Source organism: Pinus tabuliformis, chromosome 1_2, assembly GCF_031772625.1.
Source record: "Pinus tabuliformis cultivar Carrire ecotype Pingquan chromosome 1_2, CPIR1, whole genome shotgun sequence".
NCBI classification, from domain to species: domain Eukaryota; kingdom Viridiplantae; phylum Streptophyta; class Pinopsida; order Pinales; family Pinaceae; genus Pinus; species Pinus tabuliformis.
This window is the reverse complement of record NC_142298.1, coordinates 711,949,194-711,972,721: the sequence shown is the minus strand read 5'-3', so window position 1 is coordinate 711,972,721 and position 23,528 is coordinate 711,949,194.

The following is a 23,528-nucleotide window of genomic DNA, read 5'->3' as shown; positions in this document are numbered from 1 at the left end:
ATTACCAGATTTGGCCTTCCATCTGCCTTGATTTTTGATAATGCATCTTATTTTTCAGGCAGTACTATGACATAGTTTGCTCTTAAAAGGGGTTTTAAGCTTAAATACTCTGCTAATTATATCCACAAGGAAATGGGTTAGCTGAATCCACACACAAGAATATCATCAGGATTATTAAATGAACTATTGACCAAAGCCAAAAGAATTGGCATAAGTCTTTAATATTTTCTCTATGGGCAGATCGAATAACTCAGAAAGCCTCCATTGGCACTTCTCCTTTTAATTTGGTCTATGGGAAAGAAGATGTCTTACCAAAAAATGTAGCTATTCCCTCTTTAGCCTTAGTTCAATTCATTAAAGAAACTCCTTCCTCATCTATGCAAGTTAGATAGTACAAATCCTTAAGGTTTAAGATGAAAGATAAAAGGCCAGGATCACACATGCACATCATCAACAGTTAGTCAAAGTCTCCTTTGATTCAAATTATGTAAGTTCAAAATATTTTCAACTCAGAGACCTAGTATTGAAATGGGATAAAGCGCACAAAGAGAAAGGTAAGCATACCAAATTCCAACAAATGTGGCTTGGCCCATTTCAGATTGTGGAACAAATAGGCCCATCAACTTTTCTATTACGAGATTTATCAGGTAAGAGAGAATCTCTACCTATTAATGGGAAAATTTTCAAGAAATACTTTCCATAGAAGATGATCTATTATGTTCATTGTGTATTATTTCTTTTAGTTTATTTTTTTTTAGAAAGAATAATACGAGTTGAACAAAAATTACTTTTGGCTTTACAAAGGATAGTCTCTTTTTAATTTTGACTTTTCACTTGTGTAAGTAAATATTGTTATGAAATTAATATTCACATATGAAATATATAGTTAAGTTCTACTGCTTCAAAACTTCTTGTTTTCTGCCAAAATTATTTGATCTTTGATGAAACTTAGCTTTAGAAAGAAATCTTTCCTTTACATCAGTTAAGAAAAGTATCCATAACAAAGCAAAGTCTCTCTACAGAAAAAATCTTTAAAACTCTGCAATTGTCATCTATAATCTCTTAAGGAGCTAATGATTCTCCCCACCTAATGAGCTTTCATTTTCAGAGTGTAATTCTAAAATATACTTAAACTTAAAGGATAAATGGTCTCATCAAGAACTGACTTACTATGATCATAAGATTATAACTAACTGACATTACCAATACTGCATATCAAAACAGGGTAATGGCTTAAGATTATATTAATCAAAAGACAAGGGGTCTCATCAAGAGCCAACTTGTTTAGTTAAGTTACAAATCAAGTGAATGGCATTGTCAATTTTGTTCACCAAACCAAGACATTGTCCTTTAAAAGATAAAAGATGAAAATTTGATGGAAGAATGAATTACTTCAGAAAATAAAGAAAGCAACAAGTATACAAACAAGCTTATCTTTAAGATTGCATTCTGATCTACGTGGGATACTAAATCATTTTTGGTTGAAAGGTAACCCTGTCGAGGCTATGAATGTCTGTTGGCAGCAGAGGCTCTACCTATGACAACTAAGTATACCAAAAAATGATCCAAGGAGAGTCTCCCTGTTTTTATCTTTAAAACCAAGTAATGACTGATGTAGAAAAAGTGACTTTCTTATGAGAAAAGAATAATCAAAAGAATGATAGTTAAGAAAATGTTGTTTTATTAATGAGCTGTATTACTTACCTTATATTCCATGTGATTTTTATTTTTATTTTCAAAGCTTTCTTTATTTTGGAAGTTTTAGAAATTTCAAAAAACTCTTAGAGATAACTGGTTCTTCCAAGTGAATCGCCAATTGTTGTGCTACTCAACAACCCCCTATTTATTAACAATAATAGTTAATATTACAATAATAAATGGGGACCCTTTAAAAAAATCCATTCAAAAAAATAAACTTATCATTTAGGAATTTCTTTTGTTTTTGGAATAAAGCAAGATATCAATCAAACCCCCTTTTCAAAAGAGCTACTAAATGCTTGCCTTCCCACATATCACATGATTAGGCATCATCAAAAGACCTTGTTAACCCACCAAATCTAGTAAAAACGATTAAAAGAGGACTCTATGCTTTATACCTCAAAACTATCATATTTTTAACATAAACTAGGTCCTTAAGCTTTTCTCTTCAAAACCAAGTCTCGCATTGCATATCGCTATTTATGAAGACCACGCCTTAAAAGGTTCTCTCAAAATAAGCGAGATGTGAAATTGCAATGGCATCATAACATTTATTGCATCGTATTTTGAGCATTCAAAAGAACACTGCAAACCTATCATCGGTTGATATTGCGAAAAGCGATCAAGACCCAGATGCACACCTTCAATACATTACGAACAAATGTTTAGGTCTGCCACTTATGAAAAAGGGTCTTTACATAGAAAAACCTGAAAGTAGCTATGTTTTGAGACAATAAATGAGCGGCTTGCATCTCATATCTTGCAGAAACGAAAGGGAGGGTAAGAAAAGCGAAAATGTATAATGCGATATTGCTTCACAAATCGCAAAATCACCATTATCGCAATTCAAAGGCTCGCCACCCTAGAAGCTTTCTTCCCAATTTATGATGCAGACATTTATGAGCATTAAAGCTAAGGGATAACGAAGCATTAGTGGGCATTTAGTAAGAGTTAACTGCATTTATGTGTGAAAAGCCATTTAATGTGATATGATATCTTCTTACATGTGTTCAAATAAAACTCCTTTTATCACCTTTACAAGTTATCTGCATTATTTCATTTCATGTTCATTGTCATCTTTGTGTATCCGATAGCTGTTGTTCTTCACTTTCAGGGAAAATCCACAGAGCAAATCGTTGGGAGCTATGGTGAAGAAAGGCAAGGCAGTTGTCTCTGAGAAGTCAGAAATGACTCCTCTATTTACGGATACTACATGCAGCAGAGAGGGAGGAACCTCTACATGGGAGGCCATGTATAATATATTGGAGGAAGAGCAACCAAGGATTTTGGAAACAAAGGTTACAATTGATGGATGTGATTCCTCAGATGCCTCCATGTTTGAGACAACATGCTCATTTTTGCATCACATAGCTGTGCGTCCGAAGATAATCCCTTATATAGACATGGTTAAATGTGTTATTGATGAAGCCAAAATCTCAGATAGAGAATTCAAGACAAGAAGCGAAGAGGTTATGGGACCTTTTACGCTAGATAACCTCTGGCTCATGTACCACCTACCACATCCATAAGTCATCTACAACAAGAAGTTCATCGAGAAGTTTGCCAAAGAAAATGAGGACCCAGCAGACTACACCCGGACCTAGTCAAATAATGAGGGAAAAATCAAGAAAGACAAGAACGGTATGTACACTATTGTGTCTATTTGTCCCCCTCATAGTTTTCTAGTGGCCCTGCTATGTAGACTATTTGGCAAACCCGATAGTACTAAATTCTCCCCAAAATGGCTGCCATTAATAGATGCAGTCGTAAACGCAACTATAATGAATTGGGCACAAATATTGTATGATAATTTAGCAAAAACAATAATGGAGTATAGAAGGAAAAGAAGTGTTGCTTTTAGGGTTTACCCTCCATTTTTTTATGAGCGCCTATGTAATGGATGCAATTTGTTTTGGTTCGAAATTTCCTGTCATGGGATAGAGTGGACTATCCAAAATCCACTTCCCATTCTCATATACCATAAAGACACGTCGGAATCCCACTTTCAACCACATTTTTTCAAAATTTGTCATGGAGTTATGCTCCCTATTCATAAACAACTTTATAACTGAGATGCCCCCAGGTTTTCCAAAGAAGCCAAGGTAGATATCCTCCCAGTGGCCAGATAGTTTGGGGACGAGACATTTACGTATATCAAGGTATTTGGTAGCATTAGCTCCCCCCATGTCCTCCCATACTATGTTCCGAACAAATTGATGGCTAGAGAGATAGCCTATCAAATAAGTAGTGAGGGAGGGATGAGAAAAACATTAAAGGAAGCAAAAAAGGCCATTTGGCCTACATTCCCTTTATAGTGTGGAGTGTTTGCATTACACGACTTGGGCCATGCATTTAAATACGCAGATATTATGTTATCTATGCAATTACCTAAATTCCCTAGAAGGCAATATGATCCATTCCGCACTTTCAAAGACTTTACCACCATGGTGAAAATAAAAGTATTCAGTAATGAGGAAGATGAATTTTATGACATATTTTTGTAGAAAAATACCTTCACAGAGGTGAGGAGATTCCCACCTCTGAAATAGTTTTGAGAATTGAGGAGATTCCCCCTCTGAAATAGTTTTGAGAATTGAGGAGATTCCCCCTCTAGATGTGTTTTATAGCCCACAACACAAAGCTATTGTTAAAAGACAAAGGAAGAAAAGGAAATTGGATTCTACAACTGTTACTACCCCTGATAATAAACTGATGGATGTTGTCTGGAAAGACTCACCTATCAACCCATCCGCCAACCTTACTAGTTTGTCATAGTTTGTGGTGGCTATGCTACAACGACCATCGAAAAAGTAACAAAGGTGCAAATGTTGCTTAAAGAAAAATATTTTTTTTTTTCTCTTGAACAACAATTACAGCAAGAAAAATCTGACTAGCAAGCAAAGATACATTTAGCTAAGCTTAAACAAGAGTTCGATCAGATGCAAATAAAACATCAAACTAGCTTAGCAGAGAAAGAAGCAAAAATACAAGGAATAACTGATCTACATAAATATGACCCAAAAATTGATTAGTTTATTACTGAAGCGCTCAGCCTAAACTCCTAGCTGATGCACCAAAAAGAACTACTATGCCAGAAGATTTCGCAATGGGATTCTTATTGCGAAACAAGTGAGAAATTGACAAGTCAAGTCGTGGAAATGAGACTTGAATATGATGAAATCTTGAAAAAAGTCTTCGATTTCATCACCTGGTAGAATTCAAAAGATGGGAGAAAAGCCGACTGGCCTAAACTGGAGGAGTTACACAAAGAAATCTTATTTGCAAACTAGGATTCTTGGCTTAGACAGGCAGAAAAGGCAACAATAGACACGACAACAACAACAAACAGTGTTATCAAAAATATTAATTAAAATTTACATAGTGCTAACCTTGTGGGATAATCCATTCCAGGTTTTCTTCCTAATGTAAAACAACTTGAACTACAATGGAGACAAGCAACAAAAGAAAAAGGAGAAACAATTAAGCAAATGACCAGGTTAAACTGGGAAGCATATTGGCGACATTTAGTGAAACCTCATAGCCAGTCGATGACCCTGCAATGCCTGACCACTTCTATAGAGAAAATGGTGCCAGCATTGACTGACACTGTATTCACTGGACAATTGAAAGCTAAAATTGGCCAACTGACATAGCTCAAGCCCATGATAGACATTTGTGATCTAAAGGATCAAATGTAGAATAGTTAGTCATCTTTCTCATTTCTATTTTGGTTTTAATTTGCATAATATGAGGAAGGTCATTTAAACCTCCTCAACTATTTTTGTAATAATCTATTTTTTAGTTTTATAGTTTAGTATTTAAACCCCTCCCATGCATTTAGAGAGGGGCCCAGAAATTTTGTCAAAAACAATCTTCAAAACATGCACTTCTGTCCCTTTGAGGAAGTTCTGGTGAAATTAATGGAAAAAGATTTATTTATATCTTACATGACATCTTCTACTGAAATTGCACGTTTGTACTTTTAGATGGTGTTGGATGAATTGAGAATAGATGAATATTGCTGAAGCACATGAGTAGGGCATATTATAAATGGTACTTTTATCTCGTAATTCTTTTTACATATGTATCAAGAAATAATTTCTCTTCAAGTTGTTTATGTATGAAAGTTTGAATCTTGGTTAGAATTATTGCACTTCTGTATGATGATGGCCTATATTTTATGCTGAATACATGAATAATTTCTTATGCGATATATCTTTCACAATCGTTTCTTCTAACTTTTTATACAAAACAATTATTGTTAAACGATTTCATTTCTCATTGCAATTGAATGATCTTTATTTCCAATTGCTTTTAGACATTATTGTAGATCACATACATCAATTTACTCCCGGGTATAGTCATAATTATATAGTGTTTAAATTAGGATAAAATGCATGCAATTATTAGTTTAGATTATATTAATTTTAGCTTAAACATTACTCCAAAGTATCACATATCACCCCATTAGCACAATCATAAAATAGATTGGGAAACTGGTCCCATTATCCCCAGTCAGAGCCACTACTCCAAAAGGAAAAGGAGCTGCCAACCAAGGTTCGGATCGGGTGGTTTTCTCCCACGTTGAAGCAACGATTTTCGAGGCTTCAACAAGTTCCTAGCATCATTACTTCCTGATGATCTTTTTCGACAATGAAATGATTTTTGGAGATGTTCAAATGAAATGGAGAGATGTGATGGTGTTTACGTGATGTTCGAGTGACGTGAGTTCTTATGGAGATGGCACTGCGATCATATTATCTACCTTATTATTTGATGACATGATAGGATATGCCATGTTAAATTCTTATAGGAGCATTCAACAATGTAAACTTTTAAACGGGAACTGTAAACTCAAAACGAGAACTCTAGCCAAAAAGCCCCCCAAAAACATGAAAACAACCCAAAAATGAGAAGTGTGTATTCTGGAACGATGTTTATTTTTTTTAGTGTTAATTTTCAACAATTTTCAAAAATGGTAGTAAAACAATTTTTTTGTGAAAAATAAATGAAAAAAACACACTAATGTTGTTGGTGGAATAATATTTTTCTTTCCAGGGTATAATTTCAACAACTTTTAGTAATGGCGTTAAAGATAAAATAATGGGATATGGAACACATTAAAATTCCAACAATTTTCATCCATATCGTTAAACATATAATAACATGACACTAAAGATTGCTAAAATTCTAATTGTGTTCAACCATAACATTAAAGATAAAAAAAAATGACAAATTTTCAACCATAAAATTAAAAAACTTTAAGTTTTTAACATATTTCAACCATGACATTATGAATAAATTACATAACTAAATTAATCAAAATATCAATACTTGTAGATTGAATGAAACATAAATTATTTCTCTAAGTTATTGTTGCATTGTGGATATTCTAAACAAATAAATTCATCATAATTAAAACCTATAATCCAACAAACAAAAAAATGACTCATAACTTCATGTAACATCATATAGAAGTTAAATTTTTTATTTCAAGATACCATGCAAACATTAGTTATATAAAATGTCTTGGATAATTATTCAAAATCACTCATATCTTCTTGCACACCATTAGAATTCACATCTTTAGATGAATGACTGGATGTAGATAAATATGGTCCATATTATTCTCTTTCATCAACTAGTTCCCCATCTGAGTCAACATGCATGCCCACCATTTCAGGTTTCAAAATTCTTCTAGACCTACGACTGGTTTCAGTAGACTCTCATCTCTACAATATTTCTTCTAGTAGAAACCTCTTCAGAATCTCTATCGTCCTGAAGCGAAGATTTCCTCTCTTTGTTAAAATTAAGTCATAAATAAGTATGTCAACATCCTACAATTTTAAGAGGTCTTTGCGGCGATGATTTATATTTGTACCCTTTATTTTTATTTTTCCGCCAATTTTTTTGTCAAATACCATCTCTAGATTATATACACCATTGAATGGGTGTGTATTTGTGGCACAACAATGTACTTCGACACTTGCAACATATTAATTTTCTGTAATGACCTTTATAACCTTAGAAACCCAAACTAGATAGCCATTGGCATCTCCATCTGCTAACACTGTGATCATGCAACCCTCCTTAATATATTGTACTAAACCCCTATAAAGGTCTTCCATGGCTTCACGTTATGCATGAGATCTTTTGGAACCAATATACATTTATCTTTCCTCTACCTATGAAGAATTAATAATACCTTGATATTGTTGTTGTAAAACAATGTTTCTTTCCTCATGTTCATTTGACATATTTTGTGGACAAATAAATGGAGTCTTCAAAAGTATATCTTCATTTTTTGATCTTGAAATGATATCACTCTGATTATTGAAAAAAGACTCCCACCAAACTAAATCAACAATATCAAAGAACTCATATGTATATCTAATATATTATTTAATTTCTTCTAGGAAATCAAAATAATTTATATCTCTCTTCTACTTGCGTGCATTATGAACTTCAACAACTAATTGTAATAACAATATATTTGATGCAAATATTGGATGATTTGGAATGAAATTAAAAAATTCCAAACTTGATGACAACACCCATTCTGCAGTAGTTGAATACTTCTTGCCCCATATTAGTGTTTTTCCCATCAATGTATTTCTCATCATCATGTGATCCCATAATAAACCTTTGCATGTCAACAGTTTCTTCCAACGCATGAAAAATAGGCTCTGGCATGTATGATTTCTTAATACATTCAAGTAATGATGGCAAGCTCCCAACATCCTTCCTCCTCAATGTGAATGAAAAATGACTGAACATCTGATTAATATGGCCAGGATTGTGCCCAACAAGAAGGAAACCAACCTTTACCTTCTGAAAAATTCTCAATTTAATATGCATGTTTAGATATGCAAAAATAATCTAATTTTTATTTTCATGACAAGTGTTGTCCAATTGCAGATACAAAACATCAAGAAGATTAATAGACCAATGCGAAAGCACGTCATGAATTATGGTTATTGTCAAATTTTCATCATTATTAATATTCAGAGCTGTGAAATAAATGCTTGGAAACATTTTCCCATTGAAGGCAATACAATCGACCAAGTAAAACTGAATAAAATTTCCCTCCTGTAAACTTTTGGGTGTGCGAATAAAATGTGGTAGAAGTGTTTTCTTCTTGTCCATACCATCAATTATCAAAACCAAATATTTATTTTGATTATCATAACACTTCTTTCAATGCTTGTTCATGATGCTCTTGAAGTGATTTGACAATGGAATCTACACATAACATAAAAGAAAGCTATTAATAAATATGTTTTCATAGTTGATGACTATACAATTTTAAAAATTAATGTTATGAATGCTTACCTCTTTTTTCCCCTTGACATTTATCCCTTTTTTAATTAAGAGAAGCACATGTACAGCAAACCCCCATCCTTGTCTTATTAGGAATACATGCATTGTTGAATTCTTTCTTCCATATCTTCACAAAATATTGATATGTAATAAAGCAACTATTTCCTTCAACACCTTTTGTATATTCTTTGTATAAGTTGTAGATTTCTCGTCTTGAGAAATTATTTGGAATATGTGTTATGTCTCTATTTGACATACACTCTCCGTTCTTTGGAAATAAGTTTTCATCCATGACATTGCAATATTTAATAATGGTCCAAACACTCGTTTATGACGTACTTCTGAATAAAATGTGGGATCTTTTTCCAAATTTTCTTGGATTCTTGATAGACAAAAATTACCAATTGAATGAAACATTTTGAAAGGTTTTTAACAGATAAATTAAGACCCAATATGATAACCATAACCTGACAATGGATATTGCATGCACCCCACTAAATATGAATTTTGCATGATTTTATTCATTGACAAATATCTCTTCCTTTTCTCCAATGTAAACTTGAAATCCATATGTTTCAAGTAATCCTTTTGGAAACATTCACTTGAAATAATATCAGTGATAGAACTTCTTCTCGTGTGATATTCTACTCTACCCCTTGTATAACTAGAACATCTTGGATTGATACGAAAAGGTCTACTCCTACTCCTCGATACAATATTTGCTGGCAACATCTCCATCATAACATCATCATCTGTATAAGAATTTCCATCATCATTAGGAGGAAAATTATCCTCACTATGATCATTGTGAACATAGTTAGGAAATTCATCACCATCATTGTTTAAAAATTATTCATTACCAACCTCAGGAAATTTTTCACTACCATCATTTGTACATTTAAAATACTAACTTGGAGGATATTATTCATCATTTTCATCTTTCCCTTTGTCAGTGATACCCTCATAGTCATTAGAATTAGGACTAAATGGAAAATTTGACTCTCTATTTACTGGATATTCTTCATCTTGTGCTTTGTCAGTGATGCTCTCATAATCCTTAGGATTAGGACTATGTGGAAAATGCGACTCTTTATTTACGAGAAATTCTTTATCTTGCTCTTCATCACTGCTACTCTCATAGTCCATAGGATTAGGACTAAGTGGAAAATATGACTCTATTTACTGAAAATTATTTATCCTGCCCTTTGTCACTGCTGCTCTCATAGTCCTTAGGATTAAGACTAAGTAGAAAATGTGAATCTCTATTTACTAGAAATTCTTCATCCCACCGTTCGTCACTACTGATCTCATTGTCCTTCGAATTAGGACTAAGTGGAAAATGTGACTCTCGATTTATTGGGAATTCTTCATCTAGACCTTCATCACTTCTACTCTCATAGTCCATAGGATTAGGACTAAGTGGAAACCGTGACTCTCTATTTATTTGAAATTATTCATCTTTCCCTTCATCAGTGCTTCTCTCATAGTCTTTAGGATTAGGACTAAGTGAAAGATTTGATTCTCTATTCATAGTGAAAGAATTTTCATTATATTAATCAATATGAATAAAGTTGTTACGCGATGAAGATGTTGATGCTTCACAAAGCAAAAGTTCACTATGAGAAGCATGCATGGATTTCAAACAGAATAGGTTGAATGATACAAATTCAACCTCTCCTAATGATAATATATAACTTAAAGAATGAAAATTTTCCTCCAAAAATTTTCACTGAAAATTTTCTTCTACAATTTATTGAAAAATTTCTACTAAATTTTTCTCCTGAAATTTTTGACTCTAATTTCCATTCAAATTTTCCAAAAAAAAATTGCTTAATACATTCCTTCAAAAATAAACTAAATCTTTTACTTAAATTAATCTTTTACTATTATATAGCATTTACTAGACAATTGATTTTTTATTATATCTTTTATCCCACATGTAACATAAATCACTGTATCGTCATAATATTAACTATATATTAAGTTTTTATAAAAAAAATCAATACCACATTCAATAATGGATAAAACAATTCCATAATTTCCGCGATATAATAAATTTCGTTATCACTATTCCTCACATCACATCAAGACTTCTCAAGGTTTCATTAAAAGCCCTTCGAGTGATTTTGTGGAGCAGCTACCGATAACACATTCAATGGGAGATTATCGCATTTCAAAGGTTAGGTCCCCTTTTACTTTGACCATTCAACAAGGAATTTCGGCAAAATAGTTTGTTATTAGGGAAAATTTTGAGAACCTCCCTAAATCTATATGTATAATAAATGGGTGAATCCCTATGATACATAGGAAAAATGGAAGGTGATTTTATTAATAATATAAAATGTATATATAATTTTTTTGGTGAATCTCTCACCAGATTATATTATCTTGTAAAATCATGGCAAATCACTAGTACAAAATGGAGAATCACTAAGAAATCCAAGGGTTGTTGCAGTCACACTTTAGAAAATATCTACAATAAGCCTCTATAAAAGGAATGAGTCACAACCATATTCAAAGCCTAACAATTTGGTGTGGTTGAGAGTAAAAATGCTCTCAAGCTGCCTAGATATAAGAAACATTGCAAATGAAAAATAAAATAAAATAATAATAATATAATATCTAGGTGGAAACCTCATTAATGCACTTGGATAGACCTTTGGCTGAAAACCACCATGAAGGCAACCTTAGGTATACAATAAAGGAATTCCTTCTCATGGAAACCCTATAGCATGGATGGGGTAAGGCACTAGTGAAAAACAAAAATGGCATGAATAGGTTGACAAGAAAAAGGAGAAAACAAAGGAAAAAAAGGAGGGAAAAAAAAAAAACTTTTGGTTCATAAGTGTTTTCAAGTACATAGGCACTAAATATGACTAGAAATAGGCCAATGAAGATCTTAAACTAGATTGAGAAACAAAGAATTCCAAGATAACTATACCAATAAAACAATTTGAAGGATTAATGTATCTATACAAAAATCTCCACAACAAAACAACATTGTACATCCTATTGCAAGTTCTATTTGCAAGAATCGTCATCATCATCATCATCTCCATACTCCATGTCTTATCCTCAATTTCACACTGTCTCTATATCCTCCATGTTATCATCCACTTTATTATCAATGCACCATATTAATTGTAGCAAGCACCATTTCCAAATCCCAATAACATTTTTCATATTCACCATATTTCTTGCAAAACGATTGTATGTTTCCATTACAAAACAAACTACTCTTACTATTGTCATGGAAATCATATAGTGCATTTTCTTCCATTGTTGCAAGGTTATACATCACACAAATCATCACTAACATCATCATGGATGAAGACCTTCTTCAAAAATATTCAACATACACAACCCCATGTGGTTTTCTTTGAACAACATTGACACTACCAACTCCTCCCAACGCGCCATCACCGCTCATCTCCATGATTGGCTATCAGATGGGAATTCACAAAAACCTACACAAAAGGGATGGAATGGAGGGAAATAATGTTCATCATCTCAAACAAAAGTATTCACATATGGTTATGGAAACACATGAATATAATTATGGTCTTGTTCATGAACCTCACCTTGTGAAGATGGAGAAGGTCACTGTTAGCTAATAAGTTGGTGCCCTTATTCAAGCCCATTTAGCTCCGTTGATATTATGGTTCCAAGTAGCTACGATTTATCTTTCAAGCTAGTGGAAACTATTTTTTTGGTCTCTCCCACATGATCTTTTCCTTACATCCCCTATCCCACTCCCCCCATACCTTGTTTTATCAAAATCCATGTTTCATCCTGGTTCTTCCCCTAGTCATCACATAAGTCAAGGTCAAGGAGTCTACTTGCACATGAGAGCACACGATGACATAAAAGCCTTTATAGTATATTCCTTGGAGCATACCCCTTGGTTAGTTAGGGAGGAATTGAAATTATTGAAAATGAAGCAAGAGTAGGAAGAATATTTCTATCAAATACAGAGGTTGAAGAAAATATAGGACAATGGAATCCATTCCTAAGTAATACTAGATCAAGGCACACCCAATATATGTAAACAACATAATATCTCTATTGGAAAATCAAAACTACCCTGGGTAAAGTCATGTTAGAAAGAAGTGAGTCCCAAGAGGAGATTCTCTTGTGATACTCTGCAGTTACAAGTGGACAATTTGGATTACAAGGTGACTTCTCTTTCCAAGAAAGTAGTAGAATTAGTATTTCCTAAGAACAAGGAAGAGGAGGTTGCACCTTCATCCCAGCAAGCATATTCTCCCTATGATGGTTGGGTTATTATTATTATTTTTATTGTTTAGATTAGGCTATACAACCTTCTCATTAGCTCTAGTTTTAAGTATTTCATTGCTTTATTTGATAGTCTTAGGATACATGACTTATATATTTATATTGCTACATTCAAACTAATAATTTTGTCAAAGACTTTACTTACGTGCTACTATTTTGGTTTCCCCAATGGCATACCAATAGCAACATGAAAAATGTTTTCCTATTTAAAGTAATACAAAGGTGTGACTAGCTTACTAGAAAAGCAATATTCAACTTACACAGGTATGTACATGTATCATTCCACTATTGTCAAGGGTTCCAAGTAGAGATTTTCCTATGGACAACAATAGAAACCCTTTTTTCAAATAACATTATTCACCTTTTCAAAATCATTTGAAGAATTATAATCATCAAATACTTTTAAACACCTTCCTTAATAGCCTATAACTTGCAAATATATATACCCTATTCTATTTTCAAAAGTAGGTATATTTTGGGCCAATACATGAACCATAAAGAATTGTGCAAAATCTATACGATTACAACAAAAAATCAACATCAATAGGTAACTTGAGTCAACATAATGCAACATGTTATGTTATTTCTCTTGATTAATAACACTTTATCAACTAAGTAGTGTTGAACAAAAAATACATCAAAAATGTCAATGATATATAGAAAAACATTCAAGCCAATTTCTCGATGACACTTCTATATTTGTAAGTCTCATCCTTCTTGAAAGCACATTCAAAATTTTGCATGGTTAAATGATCAATGCTAGTTTGCAAATGAAAGAAACAAATTTAAATTTTTACCACTTGGATTCTTAGGCTTCAATAATTCTTCCTCACAACCATGAACATAGAACCATCTATGGTGAAATCAATGTTCCAAAACTATGCAGAGAGTATGGTCTTTGAGATGTTCTAAAACTAAAAAGAATTTTGATCATGTGCAACATGAACAATTTCCCATGAGATTTATACAAAGCTAGCTCGTGCAGCGCCTTGCCTTATTGTATTCACTATATTTAAATTTGCAGTGTTACCATTTAAAATTGTAGAAGAGATCACAAATGGCGTGCATGGCTGCCGTTGTTAGCTCCCCTCTTTTTTCATAGATAAAAACACTTAAGTATTTTCATATACAAAATGAAATAAAAACAATGTGATCACCTTTTTACAGAAACGCGATGATTTAGCTGCCAGGCCCACTCTACTGCAGCATGGCCTCTCCACAAATGACTCTATCTCTCACTAGAAGTCACTTTCAGCAATGACATGCCCAACAACAATAGAATTTCACCTGTCCAACAACACTTCTTAGCAGCAACAACGATTCTACTTCTTTCTTAGCCAATGGTTTGAATCCACCTACTTAAGTTTTCACACACTACAATCACCCCATAGCATTAGTAATTGCTTCATTTTGAGAAAACCTTTTTGTTTTTTCTCATTGAAAATGATAATCTACTCTCTGCTCATAATCTTTCCACTCAAAATCTTTGCTGAAGTCTGATACTAATTCATGTAACGAGAGGCACAATTGAGTAAAAATTCACTCCAATTCATGTAATCAGAGGTGCAACTAAGTAAAAATTCACTCCAATTCATGTAATCAGAGGTGCAACTGAGCAAAAATTCCCTCATTTACAAGGTAAGGACACAAGAAAAATATGTTCCAAAATATTCTAAAGGGAGTATTATATTATTAATCCATTTCCTATTTTACACTATGATACAAATGATCATTAATAATTTCCATGATTTTTTTAACAATCTTCATTCCTTATTTTTCACAGAAAAAAACAAATTACTTTCATATACAGTTCACATAATCCCCATGGGACAACAGAAACCAAAAAGAAAGAGCATCAATCCGGAAAAGGCCAATTCCAGAAATAGCCAAAAATATGTCTTGCAGCAAGGCAAAATATGTTGCACAAAGGAACAGAGCCACAATGGGCCAGAGGAAACAACATCTAAATATTGTATCCCATTGTATCAAAATATTGTCTGTATCTAAAATCTGCATAATCCACTAGCCGAGCAGGCACAAGAAAATATTGAAACTACAAAACAAAAAGGAAAGGAAACTAATAAGCCACATCTTGATAAAGCCTACATCAGAAACCCCAAAAAATAGAGGAAAGACAGAGCATGTTAAGAAAAAACTACCCAAAGTTAGAAGGTGAAATCTTCATTCCTACATTCATTTATTTCTCTTAATCTTTCATTCCTAAGTAGACTTCTAGAATTACTCTACATTATTATATTTTTTAATCATTTTATTCATTTAAACATTACAAATGAGAAATATTCATTAAATTGGTCCCTTCTCTCTCTTGTAGGTTCTTTGCTCAGTGTCTTCATTTTTGGTCTTCTTTGTTATTTGGCCTTCTTCATTTGTACTTGCAAAACATAAACATTGTTGAAGTCCAAATAAAAGAATCACCATCCATGAAAATACATAGGTTACCAACAGTTGTATCCACTGATTCTGTAGGAAATTGTTTCTTGTAAATGGTTCATCAACCATTCTTCCATCACGACTCTACATATGTGCCTATCACTCCCCTTTCTCTACCATCATCATCGTCATCATCCTCATTCTCCCAGATTTTTTTCTTACCCATAACCCTATTGTTGATGTTCCTACATCTTAAATGATCTTCTTAAAGTGAGAATCCCTACTTTTGGCCCTTCACTAAAAGAAATGACTTTGGAGGGCTCAAAGGATTTCATTAAGACATTGTGTGACAAGTATGGTGTCCTTACAACCAAGGTTCTCTAGCCAAATGTTGTTTCCATCTGGTTATTTTCTCATTTACTGGCTGGAATAATCAAACTATATGAATATGACAACATAGATCCTGATCTTGATCTTAGAGTTATGACATGAAAAAATTTTCAATTGCAAAATAGACTTACTAGTTAAGAAATCCTGTCTTGGAATCTGTCTCTAAATTTTTTCTTGATCTATTTGCGGTACCAAAATTTTACCAATGCCTTAGATGCAAAAAAAAACTATATACAGAAAGAAGGGGCACCTATTGTTGTGAAAGAGGATGGCTTGGCTTATGGGAGGGGAGTTGTTGCAAATACCCTTGAAGAAGCATATGATGTAGTTGATAGTAGGCTTGTAAAATGAAGTCTTAGGTCAGCTAGTGGAGAGGAAGATTCATTTTATTCTCTTGTTGATCGTTAAAATGCTCTTCCTCTAATCTCAGCATAGGATCATACATGTGTGAGTGAAGGAGATACAGGTACAAATATAGGAGGAATGGGGGCATATTCACTAGCTCTGACCTTGACAAAGGAAGTTGAGTCATTGGTGACAAAATCAATTATCTTTCCTGTTATCACTCAGGTTGTCCTTAAGCTCCAGAAAAGGATACGGCCGAGGTAACCACAAACCAACTTTGGACTGCAGGTTCTAGCCAACCTGCAATCAGAGAGGGCTCTCTCTTTAAGGATTTAGCTTTGTTTGAAAAGGATTTTAGGCTAGGTCTCGAGTTCAGAGGGTTTTTGTTTTGTTTTTGGTGGGAAAATTGATTTTTCAGATAGAGAGGCAGAGCATAGTCTAAGGGTTTCGAACCATTAGGCGTGGAGTCGAGGAGAAAAACTGCTGGTGATTTTCCTTAATAACAGTGAGGGAAAATGGAGCAAGATAGCTGGGCATGAAACAATGTTTCAGGTTAAAGGGATGGAAAGAAATGCTAAGTAATGAGAGGCAATTAAGAATCTCTCAATTTTGCTTAACAGGGGAAGATAACAGGGCGCTACCTAGGGGCATTTAAGAATCCCTAGATAATTGGCAAACACAGGTGAATCGGGGTAAACATGAGCCAGAAGGAATTCATATTCATAACCAATTCAATCAGAAGAAAACATAAAGAAATAACAGAAATTGAGCATAGAGAGTATTTAAACTAATTCTAGGCTATTCTTTCTTCCTGCTACTTAGATAGTGGTAAACAATAAACAGAGGTAAGATGCACTTATTGCTTCAGGCTGCAGCACAAGAATTCCATCTTCATATTTCTGTAAACATTCATTCACAACAGACAGTTTGCTCTCCAAGCTTTCGGCAATCTTTGATTATGGAAAAACTTAGGTATACACAGCGAGTCTCTAGTGAACTTCTCAATTGACCAACCCTTAAAACTATATAGAGGGTGGTATATAGGGCAAAAACTCTCTGCAGAGTTCCTTTATTACATCTTGACCTAATTAGGTCATAAAGAAAAATGACTACTTAACCTAATTCTATCCAGAAATAAATGCAAAAGATATCTCGGGCTGTGCTCAAGGCCGCCGTATCAAAACTGAATAAATGATGTTGTCCTTGGTGGTTTGCTGCAGTGTTTTCTGAAATAAATGAGTATGGGTTTCTGCACCTTCACTATCTGTATGCATTTAAATCTTTAACTGTGATTTGAGGGCAAGGATGGGCTTACGCCTCCTAATTTGACTTTCTGGGGGGCCTCATCAATGTTCAGGTGCCTCGAGCCCCTAAAAAATCTTGACTGATACTCTTTGGCTCTTCTTCTTCCTCTGATACTCTCTGGCAATAAATTGATGTTGTTCTGACGTGCCATGGGTTTTATTCACAAATTAATGGCTGCTGCTCGGCCTCTGTTTCCTTCAAAACTGTTATCTGCTCCTTTTGGCAAGCTTCGCGAAGAAAAATGGGTCTTTCGGCGCCTTTCGGGCTTGTTGGGGGCCGCAGAATGAAAAGATTCCCTGAAGATTCCCCATTCATGCCAAAAAAATCTAGCGATGCAAATCACTCATCAAAAACTGCCTCAGAATCTGATTCCGGGGCTCCAAAGTGCGAGTTTTTGCCCTTCGCGTCAAAAAAGTGCTGATGACGTCAGCATGATGTGACATTGTATGGCGGGTGACGTCAGCAAAACGACGTGGCGGGATGACGTCAGCATGACGTCATCATGTACGGATGGTGACGTGGCAGGTACGGTGGCAGGGGTACGTGGCAGTGACGAGGTAGGAGGCCATGCAGGCAGATGACTCGACATGGTGATTGGGCAGGGGGTGATGTCACTGGGCAAGCGGGTGACGCAGGCAGGGGCGGTTTCCGGTTTTGGGCACACCGCTTATGGACAAAGGCGGTTTCGGGGGAGAGGGGTCTGCCACGGCCCAACGCTTGACGCGTGGCAGGAGGTACAGCGGCAATACCGCCCATCTCCCGGACGCTAAAGCTCGGGCGTTTTGGAGATGGGACGGCCCGCCCACCGTCGATCTACGGGGCGGAAGATCCAACGGTTGGCAGTAGACGTGAGGCGGCGGCAAGTTAGTGGGCGGGGATATTCGTGGGAATATTCCCATTTAAATATAACGCGCGATGGGTTTAGACTTAGGAAATGGCGGGTTTATGGGTTTTTTGAGCGCGGGTTAACAATTTATGCCCGAAACTTGGGGTAAATGGATAAAAAGTGGGTTTTTTGAGGATTTTTAGAGTTAGGGAAGAGGTTATTAATCTGACCAGGTGTCAGATTAATCCCTGCTATGACTCGGATGGGCTAAAAACAGCCCAAGATGGACCATTTTTTCCCGGACTTATGAAAATATGGCTATATTGCCAGGGAGGGAATATTTACATAGGGGTGTTTTATAAGTATAGTTTAATAGGGGAATGGGAAAAACTGATAGGGAGTTTATATAATAAAGTTAGTAGTTAATATGGAGATGAACAGAGGGCGCTAAGGTCAGGGACCTTAGGCTAAATTTGGGGAAAAGAACCTGTAGAGAAATGAAATCCTTGAGTGAAACAGATCTTTCACCAAGGCAATTGGTATGGAGTATGATGAGACTAAGAGGCTCAAGCAGATCTTGACCTCTTTGGGGAGTTAGTAAGTGACTTTGGGGAATTAGAAGAAGGGGGAGTTAGTGATGTCCAGCTCTGAGCTCTTCTGAATGCAAAACTGCCTGCGCTGTGATCTGAAAAGATAAACATTTTGAAACACAAAATTGATCATGAATCACCATTCTACAACCACAGCTACCTACCCAGCCTACTTCCTAACATTTTTTCTTCTTTTGATTTGGGTGCACTTAGACTTGCAGACCCATATTTACAATTTTTATTTTCTTTTTTCTGATTTCCTATCTAAATCTACACTTATTTCTGCCAGGGCTCAGATTAAACAGTTGGGTCCCTTTGATTCTCTACCTATCTACAAAATCTGCCAAGATTAAACTGTTTGGATAGATATCATTCTCTATATTCTACAACAGGAAATTGAAACCTAGGGAGACCAAGATTGGACTGTTTGGACCTCCCTCTAAAACTCTCCAAAACTGGAACACAGCAGTGGCCTTTGAACTAGCACATTTCATGGCTTTTTCTTTGGTCTGTTCTGGAAATATGGAACACAACAGCTTGCAAAGTATGACATATTTGGCATGTAAAAATGTCAATCATGAAAAATGATACCCTGTTGCAACAGGAGGCTAACACTTCCAACTATGAAGTGAATAGAGGAAGAAGGAGGTTGCATGTTTGTAGGGGTACTTTATGTTGAGTTAATCATAGATTCCAAATCTGGTTTACCAAAACTCCTTGAATGCAATGTTTGATTTGGAGATCCCTATTGTCACATCAGTGTGCCTTCTTTTCTTTTCTGTTTGTCTAAGGCTTGCTTGACAGATTGTGTTGTAGACTATTGTATAGATTCAGTGTGTTAGGAAATGAGCAATGCTAATAAGGAAATAGATATATGGTTTGTTTATGTTGGACTCCGCTTTGAATAATGTATTTGCTTGAACTTACATAAAGTACATTATTTCATGATAATAAATGGAGAAAGTGAAGCTTCTTTTTGTGTGTCTTATGAGTTACAACCATTCAAGAAGTCTAATTTATCCATGGCCCCAATATGTCTGCAAAGTATTGGTGCCAAAGCTAAAGTGTAATGGTCTCTAATGCTTTACTTGAAGGTTTGACAACTCTTCATTTGATTTATGTCCACAACTATGCTACTCTAGTATCAGTTCATTAAAAAACATATATTACCTTAGATGCATGGCCCTAATTTTAGGCAGTGACGGGAAGGGTAAGCTAGTTATGTATGCTATGCAAGAAATTATGTATTAGGTTATCTATTAGGTTTTTCATAGGGGTGAAAAATAAGAACTGGAAATATGTATCGGTTGGAAATAAGATACCCCAACATGTCTGTAATCGAAAGCTCACTGTAATGATTTATGGAAGAAAAAAATTTCTCACAATGGCAAGTTGTTGAGTCTTAGAAAACAAAAGAGTCTTGATTAATTTTTTTGTTTATTTTAAGAATACATACATTTTAACACATCAAAGCGAGTTTTTTTTTGTGTTAAGCAGAGATAAATAAAATAAACCAACTTTATATTATTTCATGGTATTGATTTACATAATTCTTTATCAAGAAGAGATAATATATAGTAGGATGATCAAATTTATTTTGACTAAAGTACTTTAATCTATAGTAGTTTCCCTAGTTTCATAGGTACCATACCCTTCATCCAACAACAATAGCTTCCAACAATAGGGTCAGTAACATAGCCATTGGCTTACCCATAAGCAGTGTCCATGTGGTTGATTCCTACTAAATAATAAAAGAGTAGTAGATTTAGCATTAGATTTAGAGGTAGATTATGGAGTATACTAGTAAGGGAAATATGTGCATAGTTTTTTATCCAGAAGTTGATCCAATAGAGGTAAGGGGTGTTGGAGGGAGTAGATCCTATAGGGAGTAGACCCAAAGCTAGATACTATTTTTACCTTGAACAAGGAACCTTATTTTGGTTCTTTCTTGAAAGAGGATCCTGTGCTAGTACTTTAATTAGGAGCTAATTTCAATCAATCACTCATACTCTTCTACATATTGAACAATTCAAGCTGTAGGGCTCAATTGTGGGACTCCAGCATTGTGGAGGTTAAGGCGTAGTTTTTGTGTGATTTCTCCTTCACTCAAGAGAAAATGACGCCCAAGCTCGATATCCCAAAGTCTCCTAGAGAAGTCTTGATTTGAGAAAATGATTTCACCATTTCCTTCCAAACAATTAAAATTCCTTTGAATATCTCTACATCTAAGCACGATGACATGAACAAAGCCAAGGAATGCCTCTCTTTTGAAGTTTCTAACCACATTCTAGCTCTTTGTGAATGGGAGAAGTGATCTAGGAATGCTTTCATCATATTAAGAGGGCACATGAATGAATTAAATGAATATATCTATTTTTTGAGACCCACTTTACCACTTGGAAAATCATGCCAATCTCCCTCCATGGGAATCACTCTTAGAAAGCTTTGCTAGTCAAAACACAGAATTATATCTTGAGAGGAGAACAACACCACCAGCTAGGATGACACATAAAAAAAGTAAAAATGATTTAAAGTCTCTAGTTAATATATGTTTTATTTATGTTTTCTACTATTAGAATAGTTTATACCTGTAAGCTTTGGAGAAGAACTACACTATGTTTGGATTTCATCATTTTTGGAACACTACATTTCCTATTTTCTATATTTATAGCTCTATACAGAAATGAAATGTATTGAGGTTCTACAGGAAAAATTGTAGCCATTTTTCTAATTAATATAAAATTTAAGTCCTCATTATCGTTATAAAAAAGAGATTAAGTCATAGAAAAAAAATTAATTAAGCTAAGTTATGACAATCTAATGCTAAGTTGATTGTATAGGACATTGTGTCTCTCACGAGACATTACTTTTATGTACCTAATTACTACATGCATTTAATAATCATATAAACCAACGTTGTGAGACTCAACAAAGATCTGTGAGTTTTTCTGAGTTCATCTTAAAATGTCTACTTGGTGAAAACTCACCTACAAACTGAAATTCGCCAAATTTAGTGAAACTTACCCAAAACTCAGCATACCTTGTTATTTTTTTTGGAACAAAATTTCTTCTATTTTGAGTTTTTTTTCCTATTATCAAGTCCCAAGCTGGATAAGTTTCAGCAAGTCCAAGTCTCACAACCTTGATATAAACATAAAGAGCATTCATCACTAGTCCTAATCTAAGGAACAATTAACTTTATCGATTCCTGTAGTTCATCAATAATACAAAGTTTAGTACAAAGAACATAAAATGTTTCTATTACATGGCATGGTTCACAATACAGATTGAACTATCGAATCCTTACAAAGTTTAGTACAAATAATAGAAAATGTTTCTCTTACATGGCATGGCTTCCAATAACAAAAGATGCACACTCTTTGTCATTTTGGTTCACAATACAGATTGAACTGTCGAATTCTCAATACTATCCATTTCATTTTTTACTAATTAATGACTTATTTACAATATGGGGTTTCATTTTAGTATTAGTTTGAAGACAAGGAAACGTCAACTCATAGAAGGGGAAATACAACTAGTGACAGTATGCATGAATTTTCAATGTTTGCGAATAAAATACAGTATTGTTGTTGCATTGGTTGTCAATGAATTTTTATTTTCTGGTGGTGAAGATCGAGGATCAAACATAGCTCTATTTTTACTTTTATTAGGCACCCACACTCTCATTGTGGCTTGGGAGGTCCACAACAAGCACTATCAAAGTTTTGATCATCACAGTATATCCATTTAAGATTCACTGATAGCAGTCCCAGGAAACCAAGGTAGTCAAAACCATTAGCACTTCAAAGATGGCATGCCTAGACTTAAGAACAAAAGGATTCAATAGGAAACCTTGCATTGATTGATTGCACCAAGACAATCAAGGTGCATTCTATAGCCCAGGTGAAGGTGAGGATGAGCTCAGTTACACCTAACCCTGATCTAACATCACCCCAAGGTTGTGAAGCTCTAGATGCATATCTTGAGTTCACACAAATGGGCAATGTATCAAATATTGGAACTCGGCATATGCAACCTCAAGGTGCATATCAGATCTGGGTTAAGATAGATCTGGTCTAGTTCATGCAAATTCAAAAAATGCAAATGAAAAAAATGCCTCATTTTTCCAATTGGGATGCATCATCCATTGAGGTTAGGTCCTATGGGGATCCCTCCCATAGTAGAACTCATGCCCTTGTGTGAAACCACCATGCATTTTCCATTTTAGTTTTTTGTTTCAGACAAATGGACATATATAGACATTAACAGAATAAAAGATACCTGCTTATTATAGATGTTGAAAAATATTTGAATAGACACCAAAGCCCAAACAAAGATCCCAATGCCAAAGACTTTATAAGCTTTTT